General features: G+C 47.2%; 1 protein-coding gene across 6 annotated transcripts in view; it reads left to right on the top strand.

Moving 5' to 3' along the window:
• Positions 1-20,129, top strand: part of PPFIBP1 (PPFIA binding protein 1) — a 102,729-nt gene that overhangs the window by 465 nt on the left and 82,135 nt on the right. The gene's annotated exons all lie outside the window — the stretch shown is intronic.

Genomic DNA, 20,129 nt, shown 5'->3' with positions numbered 1-20,129 from the left:
TTGGCATTCTCCGGTTTAACCTTTTCGGGTTCTGGTAGGATGCTTCAGGCACTGGTGCTGTGAAGCTGCAGTTATGAGTTTTATCTAGAGCTAACAAATGTGGTTTGATTTAAGGCCTGGGGTTCTTACATCCTGTAATTATTGTTCCAAGGTCTGCTTCTGTCGGAGCCGTGACTTCTAACAGCTGAAATAGCTGTGCTTGCTCACGCCGTGGCTGGGTGCAGCTGGAGCTGTAAAAAGGTGCTTTGCACCTCCGTGGCTGTTTATGGGGGGAAGGGACGCTTTGGTGTTCAAGGCTCGGCTGTGCTGTAACACGTGTGTGCTCCCTCATGTGAGTGAGGAGCACAAGGAAGAGTTTCAGGCTGGGCTTGGCTGTGCCCGAGCCTTCAGAGGCTCTGCAGGCTCTCCTCATTCTGGCCCGAGCACAGCCACTACCAGCAGCGCCGTGTGTAGGCTCTGTGTGATTGCACTGGCAGCACATTGAGCAATACAAGTGTCGCTGCATTCCAAAAAGTAAACAGCAGAAATGGAGCATGGAGTGGGAATATTCTCCACACTTACACCGTGGAGCTTTGGGGAGGAAGATGTCCCAGAATGTCAGCTCGGGATTTATTGCCTCTGTTAAAAGGAGCAGCTGTATCTTGAGGATTTACATTTGTGAAGGATGTAAGTAGAGGTTTCAGTAAAACTGGTGTCTCAGTGAGGCAGCATGGCAGGTTGGTTTGAGAAGCATTCTGGAAAGTAGGATAGCAGAAATCTGCTTCAACTCTCTGTTTCAAGTGCAGCAAAGATTTTGGCCTCTTATTTTCTTCACATCACTAAGAAATGAGGAGCCAGAGCAATCCCTACTTGAGCTTAGTACCCATCCCAGTGGAGTATTGGATTTAGCACAGCTTCTTGAAAAGCTGTATCAGAGATCAGCTGCTGGCAGTGACAGTGATTGTCAGTGGAGTGCTGTGGTGCTCACACATGAGGATTGATGTTCCCATGCCAGGAGGGTGAAGCTGGTGTTTCTCTCCTCCCTGAAGGCAGCAGGAGCCCCACCTGTTTGCCTGGCTGTGAGGGGGGGCCTGAGGAGCAGCTTCCCCCTTCGGCAGCCCATCTCCTGCCTTGAGCCCTGGGATTTCATCCATTTGCTGCATCTGGGTGTAAGAGTTGTGCTGAGGAATGCTGAAGTTGGTTTGTCCTGTGCACTTGTGTCTGCAGCAGGTCCAGGCTCTGCTTGTCCCCGACACGCAGGGTGGAGCGCCTTGAAACCAGGGCTGTCCCATGGGGCAGGGAACCGTGGTGAAAATCATCTTTTTTCCTACTTAGCTGCGAGTCCTGTTTCCTTTCTGGGTTGTGCTGCCAGGGCAGCGTGACACACACTGCAGGAAGGAGAGGGCTGCTGCTGGAAATGTCTGTGGAGGTGCATGGGGAGGCTTTGCCTGTGACCCGTGGCAACAGGAGGGTAATTGTTGGCATTCCTGAAATGACAGCCATTCCCAGGAGACTGAGGTTCCCAGGTGGTGCTGACGGCCTGGCTGGTCCAGTTGGTCCCTGGTGATGGGCAGGACAAAGTCTGGTCACTGCTCAGTGGCCAGCTCAGGGTGGCCTGAGGACAGGCAGAGCTGTGTGTGATGAGGTGCTCGGTGCAGTGTCCTTTAGGAGGTTTAGTCTCTTTAATCCATTCAAGTGGGGCTTCTCCGACGCTTCTTTCCCCACCTAAAGGAACACTTTCAGTGAGGTGGAAATCCTTCCCCTGAAGAGCTTTGAAACCAGCAAAGGTTTAGTCACTTTCTGGTGCTACGATTGCATCAAACCAGGCCTTTGGCTTGCTGAGCACAAGGGAGTTGCTGTGAACTCCTTTGAGGAACTCACTGATTTTCTTTGTTGTGCTTTGTGTGTGTTGTTCTGGGAAGGCGGAGGGAGCACAGCGAGGAGACGACATCCCAGATCTGGGACAGGTGTTCCAAAAACATATCCCTGACTTCTGAGGTGGTTCAAAAGGAGTGCAAAACCCCCCAAATGCCTCTGACTGGGGAGTCTGCTGTTTTGCAGTAGTTTTCAACAGAGAAAGTAGGAGCCAAATATTAGGCAGGATTTAGGTGGGTGATAAAACATCCTGTGGTGTTAGGGGTGGTCAGTAAAGCTCCTGTCCCACTGCTGAATTTACATGCCCTTCCTCAAGGAGGTGCTGGTAACTTTTGCCTCAGCTGGTAAATGGTGATGTGCAAGTTAGGTTGGTGTATCTGAGACAGCTTCTTCTCATACTTACCTTGGTGACTGTCAGGGCTTCAAAGCAAAACTGAAGTTATGTGGCTGCTTTGAAGTGTGCAATTATGATCTGACCCATTTCTGCCTGGCCAAACCACATCTCTAAACTTACAGAAGCAAGGAACAGGTTTATTGGAAGGTTCAGACAAGTTTTGTTTTGTTTACTCCTCTTGTGTGGAACGTGTGCATGCAGCCATGCATTAAGGATACATAAAACCACTTAATACCTTCATAAGTAAAACTGCTTAATACCTTCCTGTACTTAGGCTGAATAGTGAACCCCTTCCCCCATTAGTAATTGTGAGATCCCATTAGTCATCCCATTAGTCATCCCATTAGTGACCTTGCTTTTGAATCCTGCCCAGGAGAGGTGAACTACCGTTTCCTTGCCTCATGCTTACTGCTGGTGTTTATGCCCACATGTTTATCTAACATTTTCTATAAATTCCTGCCCTGGCCGAATGAAGATGGGGTGATTATTTAATGACAGCTTCCAAAATCACAGGTAGCTCTTTGGTGATGTCTGGCTTGCAAGCATTAACCTTTGCATCACACAGAAAAGGCTCTGTGCTATGCCCCAGAGATTACATCTTTTTCTCTGTGTTTGGAAAAGGCAGCATCTAATCCCGAATGAAAACTTGGCCTTCTTGGAGGTCAGTGTTTCTCTTGCCATGGGTTTGTTACCTGCACTTGTTGTGTGTTTCCATTTTGAAGTAACTTCAGAAGAGACAACGGTAAGTCCTGACATCTCTCAGTGGGTCTCTCTTGGGATCTTTGCTTTGGATCTCTCTCTCCCTAGGGAGGGTACTCAGCTGGGAACATACCTTGAGATGTAGGGAATGATGCATTTTCATATTCTCTCCTTTTTATTCTCCCTCCTCTCTCTCACAAATTGACCTGTGTATTGACTCAGCTTATACTGTAGACAGTGGCTGTTTGTTACTTCTCTAGTAGTGCTTGCTGCCAAAATAGTACTTTATTTGTGCTTAAAGAATGGAATTTTCAATTAATAATTCAGTCATCATACTGGATTCACAGTTGCTTGCTCAGGCTATGTATTGCTCTTGCTATGGGCACATAAAATTTCCTGGTGTCCTTTAGCTTCCAGAGCACATTGTTCCTCTCTGACTCTTGCAGTACATGAGGAAAGTATGCTGGGTTAAAGCTTTCTCCTGTTTCCATTGGCTGTCCTTCTGTTTCTGTTAAAAGGCTAAGATAAACCAATTGTGTGAAAAGCTGATTTATTTCCTCAGTGGAACTATATTTAGATACAAGTTTTGCAGCACATTGTAGGCAAAACCTTTCTGTTCCCTGCCCCTGCCTGGGTCATCTTTATCATTAATCACAGAATCACAGCATTTGTTAGGTTGGAAAAGACCTCCAAGGTCAATGAACCCAACCTTTGACTGATCCCCACCTTGTCATCCAGCCCAGAGTACTGAGTGCCACATCCAGGCCTTGCTTGGACACCTCCAGGGATGGGGACTCCAAACCTCCCTGGGCAGCCCCTTCCAATGCCTGGCCATCCTTTCCATGAAGAAATTCCTGCTGATGTCCAACCTGACCCTTCCTGGCACAGCTTGAGGCCGTTCTTCTTGTCCTGTCCCTGTTCCCTGGGAGCAGAGCCTGACTTCCCCTGGCTGCCCCCTCCTGTCAGGGAGTTGTAGAGAGCCAGAAGATCCCCCCAAGCTTCCTTTTCTCCAGGCTGAACCCCTTTCCCATCTCCCTTGGCTTCCCTTCTTCAGACTTGTGCTCCAGCCCCTTGCCCAGCTCCGTTCCCTCCTCTGGACACGCTCCAGCCCTTCAATGTCTATCTTGCTGTGCCAGGCCCAGAAGTGGACACAGCACTTGGGTGCTGTGAGTGAAGTGAGGCCTCCCCAGTGCCCATGACAGGGGGACAGTCACTGCCCTGCTCCTGCTGGCCACGCCATTGCTAACCCAGCCCAGGAGCCATTTGCTTTCTTGCCCACCTGAGCAGGTGTTGGATCATGTTCAGCTGCAGTTGACCAGCACGTCCAGGTCCTTTTCTGCTGGGCACTTTGCAGCCACTCTGCCCCAGCCTAGAGCGATGCAGTGAGGGAGGCAGGTGGAGGAAAAGTTGAGAAATGTTGGGCTGTGTAGTCCAGCCTTGCCAAACCAATGTATCTGCTGGCTGTGAGTCCTGTGAGCTCTTGCTGTGGAGTGCTGGGTCCCTTTGTGCTGACAGAGCTGATACTTCTGGAGAGAGCTCCTCACCAGAGCTGCTGGCTGGGGGGAATTGTTTGTGGTAAAGTGAGGATGCTCCTGTTCCCTTCTCTGCCTCTGCCTCATTAAGCAGTGTAAGTTGTGTCAAGGAACAGCCCCAGAGGTCACTTCAGCAGTCTCCGGCTTGTGGTGTTTGAGGGGAGCTAAAAATAACAAACCTAGTGACTTTAAGCAGCACTTTGCTTACATTTTGATGGTAATCCCTGTTCCAGCAGGCACAGAGTTGTAACTCTTGCATGAATAAAATCCCCTTGCCGAATGGTACCTGTTCACAAAAGGCTCTGAGGTCAGGTGTGCTGATGCAGAAGTTAGTTTGCACTTGCATCTCTCTTTATAGGCTTTTTCCCTAAATATTAGTGGAGAACTGAAGGCTGAGACTGGAGCTGGCTGCTGCAGCATCTGAACTCCAAAGTGGAGAACTCTGTGCTGCCAGCCAGCTGTTGAATTGTGTCACAGATGGGAAAAATCTGATAACCACTAGTGTCAATCAGCACCTTTTAAATCCAGCAGTTCTCATGGCTCCAAGTGTGATGGATTTGGGAGAAGAACTTTGCTTTCTTGCTTTGTTACAGACACATCAAAACAAGAGGAAAGTATAATGGTCTGGTCTTCCCTGCCTCATCTCAGACTGATCAGTTCTGAAGCAAAAGCATAGGGAAAACCAGAGTATGTTTTATATGTCAGTGTAGAATTAACCCCAGATAGTTCATGGCCACTGCAGTGCTTGTGAAGGGAGATACACAGACACAATTTATGGTTGGTAACAGAAAAATGACTGTAAAAATAACTGTGAAAGTATACAAACTGCCAAACAACCAATCCCTCAACCTCCTCATTTTCAAATCTTTCCCTTGTTGTGCTCTTTATGGAGGACAGAACCAAGAACAAACATGCATTTACCCAATCAGCACCAGAATCTGCTTTGGGGGATGAGGGAGGGCAGTTCCTTTCCTTGGTGCTGTGGTAACTGCACACAGCTGTACATCTGCTCTGTCAGCAGGTATGGCCATGGGGGTGTGGTTCTCTCCCAGCTTTGTGGTTCATGGGCTGAGTCTGTCCAAAGAGTCCAGAGTAATCCAGAAAGGCTGTTTTGCTGAAGCTTGACTTTTCTCTCTAGTGTGTGTGTACTCACTAGGTACAGCCAGGTAAGAAGTTTTGACAGAAATACAGCCTTTGTGAAACATGGGAAAGGTATGAACACTGTTGAAGGAAATTAGCTATTTAGACTAGCCCAGGTCATGCAGAGTGTAAGGGATGGGGAGAAGAACCTGCATCCTGTTTGGAGGCTGGTCTCCATGGTTTTGGGTGTCGTGAGGTTGGCATGTGAAGATGTCTGTAGGATCAAATTAAGGTTCTGCAGACTGCAGTGCTGCTAATTAATGTCTGTCTTGAAGAGCAGGTGAGAAGAGTATTTTTTTGTTAAAACACCTTGAGCTGTTGGTGTGTTTCCGAAAGTAGTTATGATCTCACGTGGTTGTAGCCCTTGTGATCTTGGGTTCTGTACAGCTTTGCCATGTCCTTACACAGCTGCCATGGGCTGGTAAAAATTCCTCTGGCCATATGGAGACTGTCAGAGTCTGATCTCTGTTAGGCTTGGATCAGGTGGGCTGCTCCTATGGAAGTACTGTGGAGACAGGGAAGGGGAGCAAATGCCTTGGGATCTTCTCAATGTGAGGGTGAGCAGGTACTCATAGATGTCAGTTGTGTGGTCGTGTTTTGCATGATTTTGGAACGTTTGCTTGTGTTTTTGAAGCATCCATCTCCTCTGTTCTCCTGGTTTAGGTTTTAGACCTGTGCTAAAAGTAGGATGGATTAATCTTCATCCATCCCCAGCCTCGGGGGGAGTGTGCTGTGTCTGAGAGCTGCTGTGTGCAGGATCCTGGGGCAGGCAAGGGCTTGGGTGTGGGTGAGGCTGTGGCTGTGTGGGAACAGGGAACACTCCTGGTGCTGGAACATGCATTCCAAGCTGGAAAACACGTAGGAGGTGGTGATTTGATGGCCTTGATGCTCAACCTTTTTGCTCTCCCTCATGCGCTGGAAGCATCTCTGGTAGGCTTTTGTTCAGTGGTGGGGGAGGGACAGTACACAGAGCTTCCTTTGGAAAAACCAGACAGAAACTTTATCCTCCCTAGGAAAAGCAAGGTGCTCCATCCTTTATGTGATCTACACCCTGGGACCTCTGTGCTGTGAGGGGGAACCTCCACATTGCAGCTGGAGGCTAGAGTAGCCATCCTTAGTGGCTTCCCTCAAGATCCAAGTTCAAATATCTATTCTCATGGACCTGGATATGTGCATCATAGGCAGTGTCATGGTGTTAATGGCCTACAGAGAGGGAGGGAAGGGGGCGTTGGAGCAGCCAGTGAACACTTGAGTGTTCCCCATTGCTGCCCACAGCCGTTGGCACAGCATAGAAGGGGTCTTGCTGAAGAAGAGGTGGGGGTGTTGAGCTGATGGGGGTGTTGAGCTGATCTCCAGGAAAGGCTTGTGGCAGCTGGGTGGCTCCTGGTGGGTTCAGGTGCTGGCTTTGTTGTAGTATCCTCTGTCCTGCTTCCAAACCAGGATTAAGCCAAGGAAAATATTTCTTTACTCTTAATTTAAATCCCTGTGAAGTTGGTTTTGCATCAGAGCAGACTTGAAAAGGCTTGTCAGTTGGATCTTAGAGCTATCAACATTTTTTTCCCTCCACTTATCCAAAGCTGGTTTAATTTATGACAGCACTTTTAATTTGTTATGTTTGTAAAGGAAACATCACAGTGGAAAGTTCAGATATGCATATTTATATTTCTTGCCTGAGCTTAAATTGTCTCTAAGAATTTGGGTTTTGTATTTTTATACAGAAAGGCTGGATTTTTTTTTTTTTTTTTTAATATCGCAAAATTTTTGTTTGGCTTATTGTTTGTTTTCTTCTTCAGAAGGAGCATATAGTGGCTTACCTCGGTGTCCATCTTCTCTTGGATGTGGAACGTGTAACTAACAGGTCATAACCAAAAGCAATTTCTCAGAGGTTTCCACACTCATGGTGGAGATGGTGTTGGACCTCCTGTGCTGGGCAGGGCCACTGCAATCTCTGATGGTGCTGGATGGAACTGTATTTCGTGGAATATCTTTAGGATGTGCAGCAGGAATTTGGATGCTGCCAATTTGGATGCTGTTGCACCACTCCCTACCCCCCTCTTTGGGAGGACTGGAATCTGTGTTGGTGAAGGAGCCTAAGGAGGTGTGTGCCCTGTTCTGGGTAAGTGGGAGGATTGCAGCTGGGTTTGGGGTGCAGATGTGCCCCCCTCCCTCCCCAGTGCCCTGGGGGGGGCATGCAGCCATCCAGCAGCAGTGGCTGAGGCTGGGACTGTGCCCCATGGTGTGGGGACACTGCAATCTCATGGCTTGCTGCTGGCAGCTGGTGGGTGATGTGACCAGATTTGTGGTACTGCTCTAGTGCTGGGATGCTGCTGGCAGTGTTAGGGTAGTGGAAACATCTGGGAGCAGCTGGCTGTGATTTGGGATGAGTCCTGAGGCTTCCCCATGGCATTGCCTGTCCTCAGCCAGCTTCTTGGGGAGCTTAGAGGATGATTAATTCTTCCCCCCTTTCAAGCCTTCACAAGAATTAAAAAAGCAGCATTGAAGATGTGGCTGCATTTCTGGATGGGCATTAGGTGGACAGAGAGTCATGGGTTCATTCTGCAGCAGCAGCATCTTGCCGTCTTTCCGTGTGCAGTAGAGCTTGAGTGTCCTTTTGGTGAGCAGTCATGAGGCTGTAAATGCAGTGTGGAGATGTGAAGATTCAGATTTGTTTTCAGGATGGTGCTGGTAAACTTCCTGCAGCTTGTGGTAGAGACAATTCTACAGGTTCTGGCTCCATTGTTGTGATTGGGTCTAAGGTGAATTTAAGAAAAATATTTTGGTTGAACAGGCTTTCCTTTGTGTTTTATCCAAAGGGAAGTATCTGTTCAGAGCCTGATCTGTTGTTCTCATTACTGAGGGAGTTTCTGAACGAGACCTAAATCCATAAATATTTGCACGTCCTTATCTGTGTGACACAGGATTTTCCAGGGTGGTATCTCATGTTTCAGACTTGTCTATGTCTCCTCTTGTCATGGTGTGCAGTCTTAAATCTGCATATGCAGGAATGATTTATCTTAAAGGGTCAATAAGGTGAAAGGCATTTCTCTTGGCATCATTTTGGACAGAATCAGCTGCTGAGGACCAGCAATGCTGAGCTCACAGTAAGCTCTTGGGCTGTTGTTGGAAGGAGAGTGAAATGCAGAACTGTCCATCCTGTTCATCACAAAGCTGTAATGTCTGCTGGGGATGGAGAGGAGGCACTGATTACCTGCAAGGCATGTCAGGGATGAGACTTCCATGTAACCTCCTCAGAGGGAGAGGGAAACATCTTGTTAGCCCAGCATGACTGTGAGGATGGAGGTCCACCATGCCTCCAGAGAGATTTGTGTTGGAGCAAAACCACAGCCTGACCTTGGGGAGGGCCTCCTCTTGTGCAGGGTGATGGCAGTGGTAGCTGAAAATGTTTTTCCTTTTGGAGCTTGTTGGAAGACAGTCCCTGTTACATGTGTGTATGTTTACCTCCTTTTTTGCAGAAGTACCAAAGCAGGACCAGGTTCAAGGTTATCTTTTGCAAGGGGCCTCCATGCTGATGTCCCCATCTGAAATCTGTTCCCATTTTCTTGTTGCTCTCAGACCTCATGGTGCTTGAAACTCCCCCTCCCTTCCCCACTCTTCCAAGGAATTTTGCAAAGAAATTAATAGCTGTCTAGTTATGACAGCAAAATGAAAAAGGCTGTAACATCTCCATAGCTACCTAAAAAGTACTTGTAAAACGCTGCTGGAAGAGAGTGCCCTGGAATTATCCCATGCATTCCTTGCATGCAGACTGAAAATCGTTTGCATTAGTTAAGTAATCGCTGCACGCTTGTCCGGTGAGCAATGTTTGGTAACTGCAATAAATTTTTGTTCCTTAAACCTTGTGAAGCTGAAAAAATGAATTTGTTTTACATAGAAAACAAACTGACCTGAACTCTCTGTAGATGAACTGATTGTAAATGGACCAGCTTAATCCAGTTTGGTTTTTCCCTCCTGTTTCATGTAGCATCTGAAAAGAGACAGCTTGTGGCAAATTAGCCAGGGTGAGGCTACAAAAAGATTGAATTGTTCCTGTTTGAACAGTTCTCAGCATGCAAGCACTTGCTGCTTGGCTTGTACATCATCTGGCTTGCCGGGGCTGCTTTGATTGAGGTGAAATAAAGAACCTCCAACTGGAAATCTTGCTTTTGCTGTAAATGATGATTTATTTATTCACCAGTGAAAATACCACAGAGATATGATGAACAAAAACTGCAGTTGCTGTGTGTTTGGCTTTCTTGCAACAGATGTCTCTCCCTGTTGTGTTTCTGTGCAGAGAAGCTGTTTGACACTCTGTCCTGTGCTGTCCTAGGAAGTAATTTTGTTCCTGGTGGGACCTGGTGCTGGTGTGGAAGTGCAGTTGTCAGAACAGAGGTGTTGTGCTTGGCGTGTGTGCGTGCCTCACTCTGGGCCATGACAGCAGAAAAACAGGTGGCAGAGTTGGGCCTGCCCTGTTCAGGCAGGGCTGAGCTGACTGTGGAGCACCTGGACATGCAGAAGGAGGTGGAACAAGGGGATGTTTCTGTAGGGCCTTGCCTTGGCAGGCTGGTGTATCTCCATGCCTCTCAGAGGGAAAGGATTCTGCAGTTTTGAGAGCCACAATATAAGAAGGATGTGAAGCTCTCAGAGAATGTCCAAAGGAAAGATAGGGAGATGGAGAAGGGCCTGGAGGGGAAGCCACATGAGAAGCAGCCGAGGGCACTTGGTGTGTTCAGCTGGAGAAGAGCAGACTGAGGTCAGAGCTCACAGCAGTTCTGCAGCCTCCTCACGAGGAGAAGAGGAGGGGCAGGCCCTGATCTCTGCTCTGTGTGAGCAGGAACAGGACCCAAGGGAACAGCTGGAGCTGTTTTCCTGGATATCAGGAAAAGGTACTTCCCCCAGAGAGTGCTGGGGCACTGAACAGGCTCTCCAGGGAATGGTCACAGCCCCAAGGCTGCCAGAGCTCCAGGAGCTTTTGGACAACATCAGGTGCAGGGGGGCATTCTTGGGACTGTCCTGTGCAGGCCAGGAATTGGACTTTCAAGATCCTTGTGGGTCCCTCCCTACTCAGCTCATTCTGTAACTAAAAAGGGTAGGGAAGCTACAGCACATGTGGTAGTTTGGGATCAGCTACCGAGTTGTTTAGGACGGTGTATCCAGCTGGACTGCTGATGCTAAATTGGAATTTGGCTGTGATATTGCAGTTAATTTCTCTTCTTACTAAATATGTTCTATATAATTTTCCTATGGCTGTGGTAATTAGGCCTGGCTTTGCTGTTGCACGTGGTGAGGAACAACATTTCCATTCCTCAGATCCAGCTGTGTTCATGTAGCTCCTGCAGAGTGTGCATTTAGGAACAAAACAGGGGGTCTGTCTCTGTCTGTTGAAAGGGAGGACTGGGGTCCTACCACCTTCCCTCTGAGCCTTACTTTGTGGTCTCTTTGCCCTAGAATGTGGAGCCATTTGTGGATGAGTGTTTCTTGCTGTAAAGCAGAGTGAGAAATAGGAGTGCTTCCCATTAAAAACCTCCTAGAGCTAATGAAAGTACCACTTCTGCTTCTAGTCAGAGTTCCACTTTGCATTGTTTGACTTGTCATGTGTTTTTGGAAGAGAGAAGTGGTTGGGGATGGAGACCTAGTGGTGGTCTAAATGGAGATGCTGTTGCTGGTGTCCCTTTTGTCTGGACAAGCTGTTAGGGGTATGGCTGTTAGGGAAGGGAGGAGGACACACTGGTACCAAAGGGATGGTGGGGCTTCAGCTGCTGAAATCCTTGGGCATGGAAGTGAGGAGCAAGGAAACAGGGCCCCCAGCGCATGTAGGGGGACTGGAATGGCTTGTTGGGTGGTGAGAGCCCCACCTGAGCTGCTGCAGAGCAGGGGACCCTGCTGGCTTTTGGAGTTGACAGTGCCAGCTGCCATAGGGTCCATCCTCTCAGTGCATGTCCCTGCCCTCTGACAGGCACACAGGGAAATTCAGAGTACTGTAATTTGTGGTGTCCTTCCTTCAGTCCTTCCTGTCTTGGCTGTGCTGCAAAGTTTTGAGGCAGATGTTCTCCTCTCATATCAGATCCTCACGCCTGGATTTTGTTGGTGTTTATACAGAAGCGTGAGGGCAGCCAGAGGTTCTGCTGGGTCTGATAGAAGCCATACATGAAATTAATCCAAATTAAACTGTTAGTCATTCCCTGATAAACAGGAGGTTACAGCATAGACTCAACATGTCGCATAGCTTTGAGACTATGAAAAATGAGGCGTGAATCCTCCTCTAAAAGTTGGCTGTCCCTGTTTGAGGCCTGATGAGATTTTGAGACAAGCCAGTACACCAAGCTTGCTGTGTAGGCGTTTGTGGGAAATTAGGCAGATTTCTAGGAGGGGACTGTGGGTACAGGGAGGCAGAGGAGTGCTGGAGATGAACTAAAGTAACTAAAAATCTATGGGACTGCTCAAGGTGAATCTGTGGACCTGCAAATTCCTCCATGGAGGATGTGGCAGGGATGTGGAAGGCCGGGGAGAGAACAGTCTGGTCGGGACAGCTTTCCAGTGAGTGAGTGACAGCCTTATTCTTGTTGCAGAGCTTCTGGTGGGGCTCCGGAAATGCTAGAGGTTGATTAATGGCCAGACTCTCAGTGGGAAGCTTGGCATTCCCCAGGACAGTGGGAAAATCGTGTTGCTGGGACTGGGTCTGGCCCTAGCCCCCTTTTCCAAGCACTGGGATGAGGGTGTTTTGGGCATTCCAGCAGTAGTGGCATTAAGGAGCCATCATAGGCTGAAATGATTTTCCCTGGATGGAGCCAGAGACAGCTCCCAGAGGCATGAGGCTCTGCTGGCTTGTGTCTTTGGAGTAGACAGATTTCTCCCAGTGAGGTTTTTTATGCTTCTCAAAGAACAAAAAGTATACAAAGATGTGCCTGCTCAGGAAAGTGTGCTGGGAGCAGTGGAGGCAAGAGGTGGACCAGTGTAATTTTGCAGATGAGTTTGTTCTGGCCTTGAACTCTGCTCCTCTGGAGGAGTAAAGGATCAAGGAAATACTGCTGGTGGCAAGGGAAGGAACTTACTAACTCTGTGGGTCCCTCCTTCCCATAGGCTGTATGTTTGACACTTGGACCATATTAACTACTTGTGTTTGGAATCCTAAAGAAGAAGTCCTCTGGACTTCCTCTTAGAATTCACATTTGTGAAGCTGAATGCAGATGCTGCCGGCCAGGCTGTGGGGATTCGTGTCCAGCTGTGTATGTACAGAGGGGGAGAGATGTTATTTTGGCATCTGCAAAGGCAGCTTACTAAAAATAGGCTAAAGCCATGAACCTGGGAGTGAAAGTAGTTATCCCATAAGTCTGACTTGATGCATCTTTGGTTTTTTTCTGCCCTGAGGAATATTTGTTTGTTGTATGTTCCCTGTCTCAGCGTTTGCAGAAAAGCCAGTTGTGCTCATGCTGGAGCTGCTGCTGTGTGGATGGGGCCAGGGTGAGCTCTGAACTCCACCACTCATTGCCTTTGAGGCTGAGATAAGTTGCCTTTGTTGTTTTCACTGCTTTCCAGCTATCAGGGTCTGGCTTCTTGAAGCCTTTGTGCTGTACGAGGGCAGACAGAAGTCCTGTCTGAGCAGAAGCAACACTTTTGAGGGGGGCACTGCCAGTCAAGTGGCATGTGAAAAGGTCAGTGTGTCACAGCAAGACCTTTCTTGTGCTTTGGGCTGCTGGCCCTGGCCATGTTTTATGGGTTTGGTAAGGGCATGTCCTCACACACACGTAGCAGCCTTTGCCCCTGAGCTACTTTGTGGTTTCGAGTCCTTTCCATACCTTGATGCTGTCTTTCCCTGCATCTCTTCCTCTTGTGTCTGTATCCTGTGAGCTGACCTGTGCTGAGGAGTCCCTGCCAAGACCTCATGCAGGTTTTGGGACTGGAAGTGCCAGGCTCCCTCCTACACAAGGCTGGGGCCTCCGGCAGTGCAGACCTGGCTTGGTTTTCAGGAAAACAGAAGAAAGCAGGTCAGTATTAACTTGTCTTCACAGAGCTGATCCTGGCTGCAGGTTAGCTGGGTCATAGCTGGTAGAAAGAGAGACTTCCAGATTTTAATGTTGTGAAGAGAGAGCCTGTGCTTGGCTGTGTCTTCATAACTGTTTTCTGTCACTGACTGCACACCTGGAATAGTGTTGGAACCCAAGGTGTCCCTCAGACACTCTTGGATGTTCCGGGTCCAGGGCAGAAGCCTCTGAGACCCTGGCAGGCAGCCAGAAACCCCTGTGGTCTTGAGTTTGACCCATGGAACAATTTACCAACTTTGCAGGAAGAACAAGAAATCACAAAAGTTTAGATATTATAATAGAAGTAATCACAAAGTAAAAGGTAGGATTTTTGAGTGCTGTACAGGGGAGTTTTAGGCCTTGTACAGAGGGGTTTGAGTTTTGTACATGGGGGTCAGAGGCTCTAAGATGGAAGGATTTGGGCGTGCCCTGTCCTCCTTCTTTCTTCTTCCTATTCCCCATGTTCTTGGTGGTGTTGGCACTCACAGATTGGTTTAGAGTAGAAAGCCACTGTTCAACATAGGTAATAGGCATTGGGGAAAAACTATAAACACTTAATACGTAATGTGTGATATAAAAGATGGCACCAGCCCCTTGGGAGGGGAAGACGAAGGGAGACAAAGACGGAGGGAGACGGAGAGAGAGGCAGAGGGAGAAGGAGTCAGGGACAATGTCAGGGAGTCTGTGTGCCTTGAGATAACATGCAATAAACTGCCTTGAGACCAGACGACTGAAGACTACTGAGTCTTTCTTTGAAGGCACGGGTTGGAGGAGAGACTTTACCACCACCCGGAGTCACCCCAATCTGGGGGAAGGCTCCGGCAGAATAGTAGGAGGTAGTGTTACATTTCTGGACAAGGCTTTGAACAAGATCTGCTGTCAAAACAGTTTGATAACTGCTTACTGTGATGCAGAATGCTGGTCTGTCATTTTGCAAATTGAATTGCTGGAAAGCTCTCGTGATTATTAAAAGATACTTTGTGTTAATTTAATTTCCTGTAAAAGACACAAGCTGGGTGATTTAAAGAAACAAAGCAAATGCTTAATCAAGGTAAAAGCAGAATCTTCATATCTGTGCATATGCAATACTTAAATATTGCATACTTCTAATGACATCTTGTGCAGGGACAAAGTAAAAAAACTATACATAAAATCCCTGTACATTAAAATTTGTCAGTTTTGAAGAAGCTGGAAAATGAGTAATGAAGCCCAAGCAAAGTGGGAATGAAGAAAACATTGGTTTAATATCTTCTCTGAGTGATGAGAAGCAGGAAATTTTCCCCTCATTGTATTTTAAACAAGTTTAAAACTGTGTTCCAGACAGCTTGTGAACAATCAAAATGCAGGGGTGGTTTTGTGAGCAGAAGGGCTATTATTTAGGCTTTCTGGCTGGGTTCCAGCTCAAGGGATCTCAGTTAAGGTGAAATGCCGCCTTTCCATAGGCAAGCATAACTGTTGCCTCCCCTTCCTGTTCCTCAGGGAGCAGCAGCCTCTCCTCCCACTTTTTTCATGCTGATGTCCTTCAGAACTGAGTTAAGCTCGAGTGATCTCACCCATATATATTGAACTTGACTCCTGCTGGCAGTGAAGGGCTTGTGTGCCCAAAATACTGAATGATTGTCTGGCCACTCTTCCTGTGGTGAGCAGCTGAGGAGAGGTGTCCTCAGCTGTGTGTCCCAGTGGAGCTGGCCCCCCTCAAATGAGTCAAACATGAGTGATCTTGGGCACTCTTAGAAGGAAGAATGATGCCCTGGATAGCAGTAGCTGTGCTTTTAAGGATGTCAAAGGGTCTGAAAGCTCTGCTGTAATTATATACAGCACTGAACTTTAAAAACAAGTATGTGAAAGTATGTATACAAATGTTGTGTTGCTTTCTTAGTTTGTCCACAGGGTATGATGGAGTTGTGTTGAAAATATTGGGGGAGTACCTGGAGAGCTTTGGGGTCCCTGAGTGTTGGTTGCCTGCAGTGGTGGTTAGGCACTGCTTAAATGTGCTTAATCAAACATTTGCCTGCCAATTGAAGTTAAGTATTGTGCTCAAATTCAAGATGTAGATGGGAAGGCAAGTCGGGGACAGTGCTGGAGTTAGTTCTTCAATGTAGACAAACTCTCTGGTAATCAGTCTGTTTATCTTAAGTCCTGCAGCAGTTTAGCATTTCAGTTCTGTCTGTTCCCTTTGCCTATACTCTCCCGCCTGCTGCACTGCTGTTCAAAGTCCATCTCGCCTCAGAAGCGGCTTTGCCTATCAATAATACATCAAGTGATGTTCCTGGGGTTGTGTGTGCTTCATAAGTGTATTGTGTGGACAGCTGCTCGTATCATTTCCAAAGGCTTTTCCTTGCAAGAAGCCTGCTAATGCAGTGTGGTTCATCGTGAACTGAATTTATCACGTAATGATATTTCTCTTACAAATACCTGACCCTGGGAGCAAGGTTGGTGTGTGTGTGTATATCCAGGTGGTGTTTTATTTACTGGGTGTTGTTGAAGAGCTTTGCTGTCTCCTGCTACTGCCTACTCTGCTCTAAAGGAGTCATAGAATGGCCTAGGTTAGAGGGATCTTAAACAACACCCAGTAGCAGCCCTCCTGCCAAGTGGACACCTTCCACTATCCCAGGCAACTCCAAGCTCTGTCCAACCTGGCCTTGGACACTTCCAGGGATAGGGCAGCCACAGCTTCCATGGGCAGCCTGTGCCAGGGCCTCACCACCCTCACTGGGAAGGATTTCTTCCTAATTTCTAGTGTAACCCCATACTCTTTCAGTTTAAAGCCATTCTCTGTAGGAATTCCCCCTTGCCCTGTCACTACATGTCCTTGTCAAAATTCCCTCTCCTGTAGCCCCAGAAGGTGCTTTAAGGTCTCCTTGGAGCCACCTTTTCTAAGGGCTGAGCAGCCCCAGCTCCGAGTCCTGAGAGAATCCTGCTACCACATGTGACTTGAACAGGTCCCCTTTGCAGGACAGCTCCAAAGCTGCATGGTTCCCTGCCCCAGCAGCCTAGAATGTCCCAGTTGGTGTGAGGGGTTCCTGTGCTGAGCTCTCTGTGTGTGCAGCGTGGTTGTACTGAGCTGTCCCCAGGCTGTTACCCTCCTAGTGTTCCCAAACTGAGCGCTGCAGTTCACAGGAAGTACAGCTCTGTCACTTGGAGTCTCCTCAGTTCTTTAAAAGGATTTCCTGGGAACAAAGCCTCTTATTGCTCTTGTTCTTCAATTTGGTTTTTTTTTTTTCTTTTTCTTCTTCTTCTGCCTGCTAATAATCTTGGCTTCTTGTTCACTGTTCTCTCCCTTTTTAAGGAGGCTGGGGAAATAATGTTTTCCTTGTTTTTTTAATTCTGAACTAAGTTTGCCATGGTATCTCTAAGGCAAATGAATCTCCTTTTTGCTTCTTCTTGGCGTAAGAATACCTTTAATTTAAGAGAAACTATAAATCTGAAATAACAAAAATTACAGTTTGACCTTTATTAGTCAGGAAAATAGTGATGTAATGAAATGGTTACTGAGAAGGATCAGTGGCAACAATCACACGGCCCATTACTTGTCATTTTCCTGGCTCCGCTTTCCAGAAAGCCCCATGATTTGCCAAAATTAGTTCTTAGCCAGTACAACTATAGTGCCATGTGGGGCTTTTAAGTTTGTTTTGATATCTGCCCTCACACAAATGATCAGTTCCATCAAATTTAGATTGAGCAAAGGCAGAGGGGACAACTGGTGAGGGATTGCAGCAGAGTTCCCGGCTGCCCCATCTGTCCCAGAGCAGTCTCACCCCACTGGAGCTGCCTGCCAAATGTGCTTGTCTGAAGTGCAGCCCTTCTTCCCCCTGGCCAGGCAGTCTGGAGCAGGAGGACAGTGGGCCATGGGATTAACCTCTCCTTGCAGCCCAGGTTAAGGGCAGCATCCTCAGGGAGGGCTCTCAGGTGTCCATACTGCCACCTTCCTTCTTTTCCATCCTGCCCCTTCACATCATCTTGGGGATAACTGGGGGAGCAGAGAGCTCCAGCTGCTGAATCAGTGAGCACATGCATTTCTGGATCATTCTCCCTCAGGGTTTGGGACTAGACTGTATCTCCACAATGCTGACCATAAAGGATCTGTGACTGACATGAAAGGACTTGGAAAACATTAAAAATTGGTTTAGCCCTGCCCTGGCACCTTCTCCCTCTGCTTTCATGACATGCAAGTGTGATCATCACAACCTGGCTTTCTGGGACTAATCCAGCTGGCTCAAGGAAATGGGTATTTAGGTGGTGCTCCATTAAGTCAGTGCTATGACTTTGTAAAAAGTGCCCTTTGAATCAAACCTGGTTCCTTTATGCTGAGACAGAGAGAATGGTCAGTGTTGGCCTGGGTTAGCAGACTCCCCTGCTTATCTTTGTTCAATGCTCTTTTCCCTCCTTGACTTTACAGTGCTGTCAGGTCATACCTCACTTGGGTCCTGTGGTTTGCATGGCTGCCATGTGGGAAATCAGCTGCAATCCTCAATCTGCTGCAAATCTGATGGAAAACTTTGTCGTTCAGCTTGAACAATGAGTTGAGAAGACTTGTAGTGGCTCACTGACCCTTTGAAAACACAGTGTGAATGGATTGTGCAATGTTCAGTCTTCAAAACCATATCCCGTGCTCTGGTGCATTTGTTTGGTTTTATCTGTACTAACAATGCTTATTTTGAATTCTGTATCAGCATCCTTGTGTGGAGGCTCCAGTATTACCTCTGGATTTATTACAGCCAACTTCACAGTGTTGGATTTGCATAAGCTTAACAAGGTTAAAAGGTACAAGTTTAATTAAAAGTAGTAGAGCCTTTGGATAGGAAGTCAAAATCTCTATTGTTAATACAGTACAATTAAGTTTCTCAGTACCTAGCTAGTAATTACACAAAATTCATTGCAGTATGGAAAGACTGTTTGGAAACAGAAGCATAGAGGCATGTAGAAGGAGGCTTTTGCAAATACCAACTGCCTGAATTGTTCTACTCTTAAAAACCATTTTCTCCCTTTTGTCTGAAATAGTACTATTTTTGCTGTTTGGAGTTTGTAACTATAGCCTATTCCTTTGCTTGGCGTGGGTGGTTTTAAACAGCTAAAGTTTTGAGGTTTGTGTGTCATGAGGTGCTGCAATGCAGTCATTCATTTTCTCTTCCTTGGTGAGTGTTTACAGAAATTTTGAGGGCTCAGCGAGGACTTGGACTCATCCCGAAGCAAAATCGTCTGTCTTAAACACTCTTGGATTACAGGGAAGGCTGGATACAAATCTGTATTCCTGTTTTCAACTAACTTGTAAGGAGTGGTAGTCAGTGCAAGGCAATGATTATTAAACCAGTGACCTTTTCAGCATCCAGCGTATTTATTGTCCAAGAACTATTGGAAAAGCTATAGTGAGATGCGTCTTCAAAATCTGGGTTGCACGCACTGGAGTCTAACACAGAGTAGCAGCTCTGGGTTTAGGCTGTCTTTTGTTGCTTTCCCTGAGGGAAGCCTGGAACAGTGAGATGAAGAGATGTGCTGAAGCCCCCGAACAGGTTGGCAGCAGAGCCCTGAACCTGAAGGCAGAAGTCAGAACATGCTGTAGTGTGATCACCAGGAGTAATTCTGGAGTCACAGCTCTGGGCAGACACACAAGTGCATGTGGTGCTGGTGTCTGTGCTGCTCTCCTGTCCTGTGCTCATTCTGAGTATTAGGTAAACTCCATTTACCCTGCTCTGCCAGGAGAGTTGAATTCTTCAGTGCTGCTGTGGTGTTTTGTTTTTTTTTTTTAAGAAGAAAATTCATGGATTTCTTTTGGCAAGCAACTCAAAGTAAACTCAGAGATGTAAAGCTTCCTAAATTACTCATCTTTTCCATATAAAACTGGGTAAAATGTAGGGCTTGTCTCAGACATTTTCTAATGATCAAATGTATCTGGCTTCAGACTGAACATCTGAAAGAAACTTCTGGGAAGGAGAGCCTTGGAATAAACAGCAAATGAAATCACTTTACAGCCCTCTTTTGTATTACCAAAGGAGGAGGAGAGTGATTACTTCTTAGCAAATTAGGCTACATAAAAGAACATAGGTGCCCTAATGAGTAATAATCAGTGATGAAAGCAGAAAGGGGAAATGTATTATCATAGCTGCCATGTCTCTGAAGATTACTGGGGTTTAATGAGGACCTGCAGGAAGCTCTTTCAGTAATTCCATCTTGCAGGGGGTGATCTCAGCCTGCAGGTCCCCAGCTTGCATGAAGAGCGGGGGAAAATCCGGAATTAAAAATCAATGTGGTGTTGCATGTTGGGAGCCCTGTGCTTGAGATGCCTTCTCTGTAGAAGAGAGGTAGCAGGCATTTCCATGTGGCAAGTTGTGCAGTGCTGCACACACAGCTCATAAAGATCTTCCCAATTTGTCCTTCTCTTCCCTGCACTTTATTTCTTGTGTTCTCCTGGTTCATCTAGACCACCCTCTGTAGAGCACTGTGTTGATGTAGTCCTCTCTTATGTTCCTCTTGACCTCCAGAGCCTCACATATA

This window comes from Vidua chalybeata, chromosome 5, assembly GCF_026979565.1.
Source record: "Vidua chalybeata isolate OUT-0048 chromosome 5, bVidCha1 merged haplotype, whole genome shotgun sequence".
Taxonomy (NCBI): Eukaryota; Metazoa; Chordata; class Aves; order Passeriformes; family Viduidae; genus Vidua; species Vidua chalybeata.
Note: the sequence above shows the minus strand (reverse complement) of the source record. Positions and strands in the feature narration are given on the sequence as shown.